At 46.1% G+C, this 9,578-nt stretch overlaps 1 pseudogene; it reads right to left on the reverse strand.

The window, feature by feature from the left end:
* Positions 1 to 267: 267 nt before the first annotated feature.
* LOC109750294 (uncharacterized) lies at positions 268 to 1,091 on the reverse strand (annotated as a pseudogene).
* Between the last annotated feature and the right edge of the window lie 8,487 nt (positions 1,092 to 9,578).

The following is a 9,578-nucleotide window of genomic DNA, read 5'->3' on the forward strand; positions in this document are numbered from 1 at the left end:
AATAGGGACCCTAGAATTTAATGCCATGGTTAGATGTTCATCTTAATTATTCTTAGTATTTTTGTGTGCATGTTAAGAGTATAATCATAAATATGTATGAGTCCAGGTAAGGGCAGTACATAAGCTTTCACTCTACAACACATCAATTAACAAAGCAACAAAAACTATTGTATTGGAACTAGGTGAAAACAACTAGATGAAATTCTCACTATCCTTGAGAATGAATTAGTCCATATAAGAAACACAACCAGCTTGTATTTAGCACAATTAAGGATCGAACAACTTTATGCACTCTTTTACTTTTATTATTACTTGAGTTTTGCATTTCTTCATCACACACACAATCAAACAACCTGTAGAGTGATTCCTAGTTCATTTCCACGCGCCAATTCCTTCTGGTCCTCGCTGGGTTGGACACTATGCTTATGGAAAAGACTTTCTATTGATCCCCTACACTTGAGGGTTATTAGGCTTCGACTCTACACATGATGGGCTGCACCTGGCTTTGTCAACCCCCTCACCATCCTCCATAGACACAAACTCCTCAACCCCTGGGTGACCGAGAGGGGACTTTCTAAGTGGACTTGGCTTATCCGCAAGCATCTCTTCCTGGTTACCCACTGGTCGCACTTGCTAGTGGCACGACCCCTGACAATAGCCCATTTATCATGGTGCTAGTCTGTGAATTCCTGGTAGGCATCTGCCTGTTGGGTGGTAGCCCGAGCGACATACAAGCACTGCCAAGGATTGACGGAACAAGGAAATTGTGGAGCTTAATGTTTTCCTTCTCCAATGCAGCCATGCAGATCTTGTCGAACTCACGCTTAATGAGCTGAAAGGTTAGGAACTTCTTCAGGTTGTTCAGGTAGAGCTCTGCATGCTGGTGGTCGAGCTTCCTGATGAGTTATGCCTTGATCTATGTCGTATCAACATGAGTGGAAGGTTGCATCAACAGCAAATGCAGCAGCACCATGCAACTGGTGATGGGGCTCCTTAGGAGCAGAGCCCAGCTACCACAAAACACACACGTAGAGCTCCAACAATGCGCAGAAAGGTCACAACTAGAAGTACCCTTTAAGCGAGAATCACAACACCTATCTGTGCAATCAAATCAACAAGCAACAAGATTAGCACAATGATTTGCTACGTGGTCTGGTCAGCACAAGGTTGCTCCCTGCTCCAACAACAATAGCTTAAGAAATGTACACCAAAACAATAATTCGAGCAAACCCATACAAGAAATCGCTAATCCGAAGAAAAATCACCTTGCAAACTTGAGCGAAATTCGGGGCGGAATACAACCCCAATTTCCACAAGAAAAATTTTTGGAGGGGAGGGAAGTTGAGCGGATTTGAAGAGACTGACCTGGATTAGAGGGACCACTCACGAGCAGAAATGGAAGGAGTAGACGTGATTTTGCCAAGTGAATTATATTTTTCATTTTGTGGTCGTCGCAATTGGGAAGAAATTCCCCAATCTTATCCCATCGTCACGTCGAACGAGAGTGTCAATGAGGCACGTACGCAATTACAACCTCATCGTGGGTCTTGCTTCCAGACTAATATTTCTCTGATAGGTTTTGCCTACGCGTCACGCTGCAACAGACTTTAGTATAGAGTGGATTGTATTTTTTGCGGGATAATACTTGTATTACTCAAAACTAAGGATTACAATCATGACTGGCAATGCCTAGAAGTTCGTCCGGACCCAACCTAAGCCACACAACAGTTCGGCATTGTGATTGTCCATAGCTTGCTAGGAAATGACTAACATTATTTTTGCTACGCCCCATATGAGTAATACAAAAATTACGCTCGATAAACTATCTTTGATCTCTTTAATTAGAAAAGCATATTTATACCTATTTGTATCTCCACTTTGAATCGTCTTTACCGCTTCCAAACTGTCTGATTGAACATCAACAAGTAGATTACTCCATTGCAGAGCAAGTAGCAAACCCTCCCGAATGCCGAGAATCTCAGTTTCGAGCACGTCATCACAAGCAAAGAGATATCTGCGTGAACTGAAAATGATGTTGCCACTATGGTCTCTAAGAATCATACCTGTTCCCGCCAGACCATTCAGTACTGAGTCGTCCATGTTCAACTTCACCCGCTTGATAGAAAATGGCAGGAGACATCGACTGGCGGGGCGGGTTTGTCATGGACTATCTCGCTCCGGACATACCATATCTGCCAAAGGAGCATCATGAATTGAAGTCGTCTTGGTTCAGTCAAGTCATCAATTGGTTGGACAAACCATTCTTTCCCTGTTGGTAGAATTTTTGTAACATCTGGAAGGTCCCATTCAGAAGTCATTGCTCTGCATAAGCGCTTAGCATTGATGCAGGGGCAGAAAGTGTGGAATGAGTCATCCTCTTTGCAGCAGCAAACCGGATAATTAGCATTTATCTCCAAATTCCTTTTCTATTTGCTTTTCCAAGTAGCAAGGGTATCTGTTGCTAACCTCCAAGCAAAATTAAGAACTTTCAGTGGAGCTGGAGTACAGAGTGGGCTGTCGTGTTGGTTTATGTCATCGGGGTGAGCTGCCTAACTGCCGTTGATCGGGTTTCTCAAAAAAATATTGCTAGTGGTCGGTTGCATGTGCTGAAATGGTTCATAGGAAATGTAGAAAAAAATACTGAAATAGGAAAAAAACATTCGCTTGATTCAGAAGACTTGAGTAAAAAAATGCATGAAGTTGAGAGTGGGCTTCATTTTAGGTTTTGTACGCATGAAGTATAAGAGCATAATCTTTAGTGGCATAATATCCTAATTACATTTTTGTGTAGTTTGATTTTGATTTTAACTTGTGTTTAGTAGGATTAATGTGTTTTTCTATCCATGTGAACCAAAATGTAGTTTACATAATACCCTAATATGTAGTAAAAAAAGATAGAGGGAGTACTATGGTAAATACTCTACATAAGCACTCACTTACTTGTAGTTTCAGAAAACATTTTGGTAACCCGCAAAAACAAAACAATATCTAAGTATTTCCGTGCAACAAGGCTTAAGGCACGACCCTAGTTTTCCAAGTTTTTTTAACCATGAAAGTCTGAAAGGTAGCAAGAGACAGAAACACAGAACATCTTTAAGGAACATAATAGAAACCGAAGCCCTCCTACCCGCCTCAAACGCTCGGGCGGCCTGCCCGGTCGCTGCTGCAGAAAAAAGGCACCCAACCGGATCTAGAAAACCCGACCCAAATACCCGGGCGGACCGACACTCCCCATACCCGGCTCATATCTTGGGCGGATATCGGGACGCTCGGATGCACCCAGATGCTTTTGCCACGTCGGTTACAAGCCGGACCCATCACAAATCCTCTCAAAATTGACTAGTCCACCACTTCGACCACACTTCTCCTACGTCTGTCCTCCATTTCCCGCCTACGCGCAGCCGCCCACCTCCTTCCTTGCTCACTGGCCATGCCGCCATCCTCATCCATCATCGCTGATGTCGTCACCGACTACCCTGTCCGCCACCATCGGCATGGATGGTGCCTCTACGAAATCGGTGGGGATCCTGACCGTGGTGGTCAGTTGCAAAGCGGAGAACTTTGTCTGGAGGGAGCGCCGCCTAAAGCAGTGCAAGTGTGAAGCGACATGGAAGATAGCTGCGGAGAGGGCCGGTGCAGAGATGGCTAGCGATGAGGACATGGACTTTGGCGTGAGCGGTCTGGCGACACCGACCAATCCGTCTCTCGTGGCCGCAGAGAAAAATAAGGCGTTGACAGAGCCCGACTTTGTTCCTTCCTCCCAGTAGCCGGGCATTCTGGATAGCTTTCCGAAAGACTCCACTGTCGTAGACACGATGGCCGACTCGCCGCAACTCCCAAGGCATCAGGCAATGCCGACTTCGGGCATGTCCACATGTTGTTTGACGGAATGCCCGAACAAGACCTCGTATAATCTTTGCGCCTATGCCACTTGCATTAGTTGATTCATTTGTTGCACATACCATTCGATCAAACTTGTAGGACAGATAGTTTAATTGTGATGCATGTTGTAGGACCAAATAATGTTGAAAATGATAAGTGATGGTCAAGAGCCTTTGCAATTTTACATGGGGGATACAAATTCCCCGACGTTTGAGGTTGGAAAAACGTCACACACTAACAAGAAGGTAGTGAAGCCAAGAGGTCCGACATTCACACAGTTTGAAAATGTTTGGTTGGTTGAAAGTTGGTTAAGACATTAGTATGGATCCGATATGTGTAACCGAGCAAAAAAGCGTCAAATATCAGGAAATTTCTCATAAACTTTACCATGAGCAAAAACACTATGTGACGCCACACCCAATCGTTAGGGACCACGGCACGTGCTCTCTCCAACATAGATGATCCAGCATCCAAGAGAACATGAGCAAGTTTGTTGGTTTTCTCAAACAAGTCGTTAGCCGGAACCAAAGTGGCATCATAGTCCAAACTCATGCAACTTTGGCGGCGGCTTTGTACCATCAAGTCGAGAAATTCCATTCTATTTGTTCCATTGCTGGATGAAATTGAATGGAAAACCAAAGTGAAAAAGCGTCCTTGAGGACATGGAAAGCGGCATCAAGAAGATGAAGAAAAACGATGGGTCTAGCTCCAATCAATCAATTGGATTGGATGACGACGAAGAAGAGAATGGTGGGATGGACATACAAGCCACCGTAGCAAAGAGGAACCGACAGGTGATGGGAAACAAGTGAGAAAAGGACAGAATCGAGCGTGATGGTGCGGCAAGAAAATGTCCATCACATGGACAAACATTTTTTCAGCAAGGAGGTAAAGAAGGAGGTGAGGTGCAAGATATTCATAGATGTGCATGGGAGAAGATGGAATTCAGTCGGGAGAGGTCGAACATGAAGAAGGACAAAATAGAATTGGAAAGGCAAGAGAAGATTGCAAAATGAAAGCTTGAAAAGATGGCGACATTGAAAGGAATTGAGCTCGAGAGAGAGAGAGAGGGAGAGAGAAATTGAGGCTTGTGAGAGAGGCGGAGTCGAGGATCCTGTTGCGGGAACTAGCATCTTAGATGATGAAGCCAAGAAGTGGATGATCACGATGAAACAGAGGACCAACGAGTGCAACAGTTGAGGCGTTTGAATCATTCATGTATCGCCTATCTATTTATGAATTATTGAAAAAAAATTGGCATGTAATAAATTGTTGAATTGTCGTTTATTTTGTATAGTCGAATTTGTAAGGAATTTATGCTATGTGATGGACGTGCATGGATATGGTTGTTCACAAGTACGGTTGTACAGGAGGACAAATGAGGATTCAACTAGCGCTGTCCGCGGGAGCCTGAGGATGTATAGAGCCTCGGATTAGCCAACTCCGGTTGTAGATGCTCTAAGTTGGCTGTGAAATACTAGCAGACTGGAACATAATTGCTGTGGTTTGAGTCTTGGAGTCTTGCATAGTAGTATATCTGTACTTCACTAAAAAATGGAAGCCAAGTGCAGAACAATCTTCATGCGCTTTGGTGAAGAAACAAAGCTTCGTTGGTGACTGATGTGTGAAACGAGTCCGCCAGGACAGAAGCGATCTTGTACCGGGCATACTCAGATTCTGAATAGCAGCAGCGACGATGGCCAAATTTAATTCAATCTTGTAACCGGACGAAGCATGCTGGGTGAAAGTACCAGAGTGAAGATCCAGTGCCAACTTCAAATATAACAGATATGATGCCGTGTATGGGCTCACATATTCCATTAAAGGCGGCTGCTACAATTCATCTGGCTGATGGCAGGGGAAATTAAGCCGCCTCGCCCACCGCTCGATTAGGCCACATTCGATCGTTGGATTAAGGCCTCGAATCGTTTTTCTCTGTAGACGCACGTATACTGGCTTGTTGGCTCACAACGGCACACCTAAGTGTGTACTCGCTCACTACTTAAATTTCAGCTTGTTGGTATTCTCAAAAAAAAAATCAGCTTGTTGGCTCACAACGCATTCATCACCGGATCGCCACGACGTGCGTCAGCACCCCCACAGCACCATCGTAGTTGTGGCGGCGAGTCAGCGTCGTCATTGCAACAACGTCCCAGTTGCAGAAATGATGTTGTCATTGTGGGGGCATCGTTGTAGGAGCATCGTGCTTGCCGTAGCAAACACTCTCATTGTCACAGCAGCGCTACCATTGTCGCAACAACGCAATTTTCATTGTAAAAGCACCCTCGATGGCTGCCCGACCACAACACCCATCAACATCGTCGTGGTCATCGAAGCATCGCCACAACCATTGAAGCAGCGCCTCGTTGCATGGTTGCGGTCATCGACGCCACTATGGCAAGCCTCGTTGCCGTTGTCGTTGAGGCATTGTGTGGTCGTCAATGTCGTCATGGTCGTCGAAGCATTGCCATGATCACCGAAGCACGCCTTGCGGCATGGCCGCGGTCGTCGACACCGTCACAACATGCCTCGTTGTCGTGTCGTTGAAGCATTGCAGCAGCAGTCGACATCACCGTGGTTGTTCAAAGCATTGCCATGATCATTGATGCATGCCTCGTTGCATGGCCATGGTCATCGACGATGTCACAGCAAGGCTTGTCGTAGTGGTCGTCGACGTCATCGTGTCGTCGAAGCATTGCCACGATCACCGAAGCACGCCTCGCAGCATGACCGCGGTCGTCGACACCGTCACGACACACCTCGTTGTCGTGATCGTTGAAGCATTGCCGTGGTTGTGGACGCCGTTGTGGTCTTCTAAGCATTGCCACGATCCTTGATGCATGCCTCACAACATGGTCGCGGTCGTCGATGACATCACAACAAGCCTTGTCATCGACGTCATCGTGGTCGTCAAAGCATTGCCAAGATCACTGAGGCACCCCTCGTTGCATGGCCACGCTCGAGCCTCCTCATCGTGGTCAGTGAACCATTGCCACGATCATTGAAGCACGACTTACAACATGGCCGCGGCCGTCGACACCGCCACGGCACACCTCGTTGTCGTGATCGTTGAAGCATGGCCGCGACCGTCGACGTCGTCATGGTCATCTAAACATTGTTACGATCATTGATGCACGCCTCGCAACATGGCCGTGGTCGTCGACGGTGTCACGGTAAGCCTCATCGTCAATGTCATCGTGGTCGTTGAAGCACCGCCACGATCACTAAAGCACGCCTCGTTGCATGGCCACGCTCGTCGACGCCGTCACGGCAAGCCTGGTCGTCATGGTCGCCGAAGCATTGCCACGATCATCGAAGCACGCCTCGCAACATGGCAGCGGTCGTCGACACTGTCACGACACACCTTGTTGTCGTGGTCGTTGAAGCATTGCCACGGCCGTCGAGGTTGCCGTGGTCGTTGAAGCATTGTCACGATTATTGAAGCACGCCTTGCAGCATGGTCGTGGTTGTCGACGACGCCACGGCAGGCCTCGTTGTCGTGGTCGTCGAAGCCTTGACACGGTCATTGATGTGGTCATCGAAGCATTGACGCCGCCGTCGACATGGTCGCCGGCTGTAGCACCCGCTTGGAACAGCTGCACAATGTCAATCCTCCGTGACATCTACACGCGCAGCAAGCCGGCGCTGCTGCTTGCAGGTAGGAGAAGGATGTATGGAGGAGAAAGTCCCGTGGGAGATAAGGTTAAAGAGAAAGAAAAAAAAACAGTTGTAGATAGCGGGGAGATCACCTGATGGGGAGGACGCGTGTCGCTCCCGCGAGGTGGTTGACACACGGCGTATAATCAGCCGGTTGATTACAATCGTTTTCCTAACTCTTCGACAAGTGTTCATAACTCTTTTTTTTCTCAATTTTTAAGGCAGAGTTTTTTTTTTGGCAAATCGACCTTCTACAAACAAGGCCAAGAAATTATGCTGGAATATTAAGTGCTGCTCAAAAGTGTTCCAGAGGTAGAGGCAGCAAATTTGTGTTAAAATGTGCACACACTAGAGCATTAATGTGTATGCTGCCACAACCGCAATTCCTGATTAGAACACCAAAATATGTAAGAAAATCAGAATGGTAGAAGCATTTGACAACATTTAAACCGTTCAAATGCCTCGACATGGGCAGTAGTTATAGGCTTCCGAAATATGTCGTGGGAATAGACAGGTACATATCAAGAGCAAATTCGATGAGAATAAGTTGCACAAACTGACAAAGACTCAAATAATTTTTACTAAGGACCATAGTAAATTTATTTCAGTTTTTTTCATTAATTTGTACAGTTCATTCTATTCTTTTATTTTCACACATGGGTTGATGACCATCATGGATAAGAAAATCTGAGGCTAGCGAGTAATACAGCTGTTAACATGTTATGACGAAACAGATGTAAAAGAATTAAACCTTCTTCTGAGCTCATCTGGCTATTCACAAGTCAAAACCTTCAGGCAGTTTATCCATTTAATATCCAAATGAAGAGCCAAGAAGGGCCATCTCGCGAAGCATTCCCGACACTTCAGTTCGGGATGTAAATTTTGGTGAAGAATAGCTAACCAAGCAACAGAACTTTAGGATACCAAGGGCAGCCCATTATTTGTAAGCCTAGCATCAGTTCTTCAGATGGAGAGCAAAATCAAAGGAAGTACTTGTGCAAAGTGAACTTAAAAGTTAACAGTGAGCCATTTCTGCGTTGATAAAGTGCCACCGATAGCAGGGGCGCCACTCTCGGTCGCTGCAGCCCGGGGTCCAGGATCCATATCGGAAACCCAGAGAGGGCAGGTTCAAAAGCCACAGTACAAAACACTTTCCATAATCGCTGAACTCTCCATAAATACAACCGGGAACACACTTAAGAACACGAAAGAAGATCAGCTAAAGGCTAACAACAAACCCAGCAGACACCAAATGAAGAACGGCCAGTTTGATCTAGCAAGGAAACAGGCCAGTTATTCAAACATCAGTTGGGAAGAACCAAAGGGAACAAGGGAAGAAGATAGGAGCAGAAAGAATACACAAGTGAAGCATTATATCAGGGATTGAAGAGGCGGGAGGGGCAAGGCTTAAGTCCCTCAAAACAAGCTGAAGACACAACGGGGAATGCACGGCAAACAGAAAACAGATGAACACACAAATAGGCAGACGAAGAGAGCCATCACACATGGCAGGCGGGCTCAGAGCAAAATCGTCGAATGCCAGTGGATAGAAGCCCAAACTGCACTTGGAGGAGCAGCCCGTCGGACACTGTAGCTACTCCAAGCAAGGCCAGCGTGGCCGATGGCCCAGCTTGCGACAGCACAGGCGCAGAGCACCGTGAGATCCAAATCAAACGTAAACCCTTTCCAAATCGTTGTGAGGGCTCCTAGTCTGCACTGTCAGAACAAATGCTAGTTTCTATTAAAGATAGAAATAGACAGGTCGTGCCAAAATTCAGATACCTGTGGAAACTTCGAAGAGGAAGGATAAAAAATAAATCAACTTGGCAGCTAGCAAGAACGCTGCTTCCAAGTGCATGGTAAAAGAACAAAGATTATGCACACATGAAAGAAAATAGGGGTGAACAATGTTTCTTCAGCAGAGCGAAGCTAATAGGTTCAAATTATCAAACAAAACAGTGACAAATCCAAGCAACGGAACCTGGTTATCAGTACAGATATGTAAACAATCTGTGAGCAGCAGAAACAAAGTGAAGGTG

This window comes from Aegilops tauschii, chromosome 5 (assembly GCF_002575655.3).
Source record: "Aegilops tauschii subsp. strangulata cultivar AL8/78 chromosome 5, Aet v6.0, whole genome shotgun sequence".
Classification (NCBI taxonomy): Eukaryota; Viridiplantae; Streptophyta; class Magnoliopsida; order Poales; family Poaceae; genus Aegilops; species Aegilops tauschii.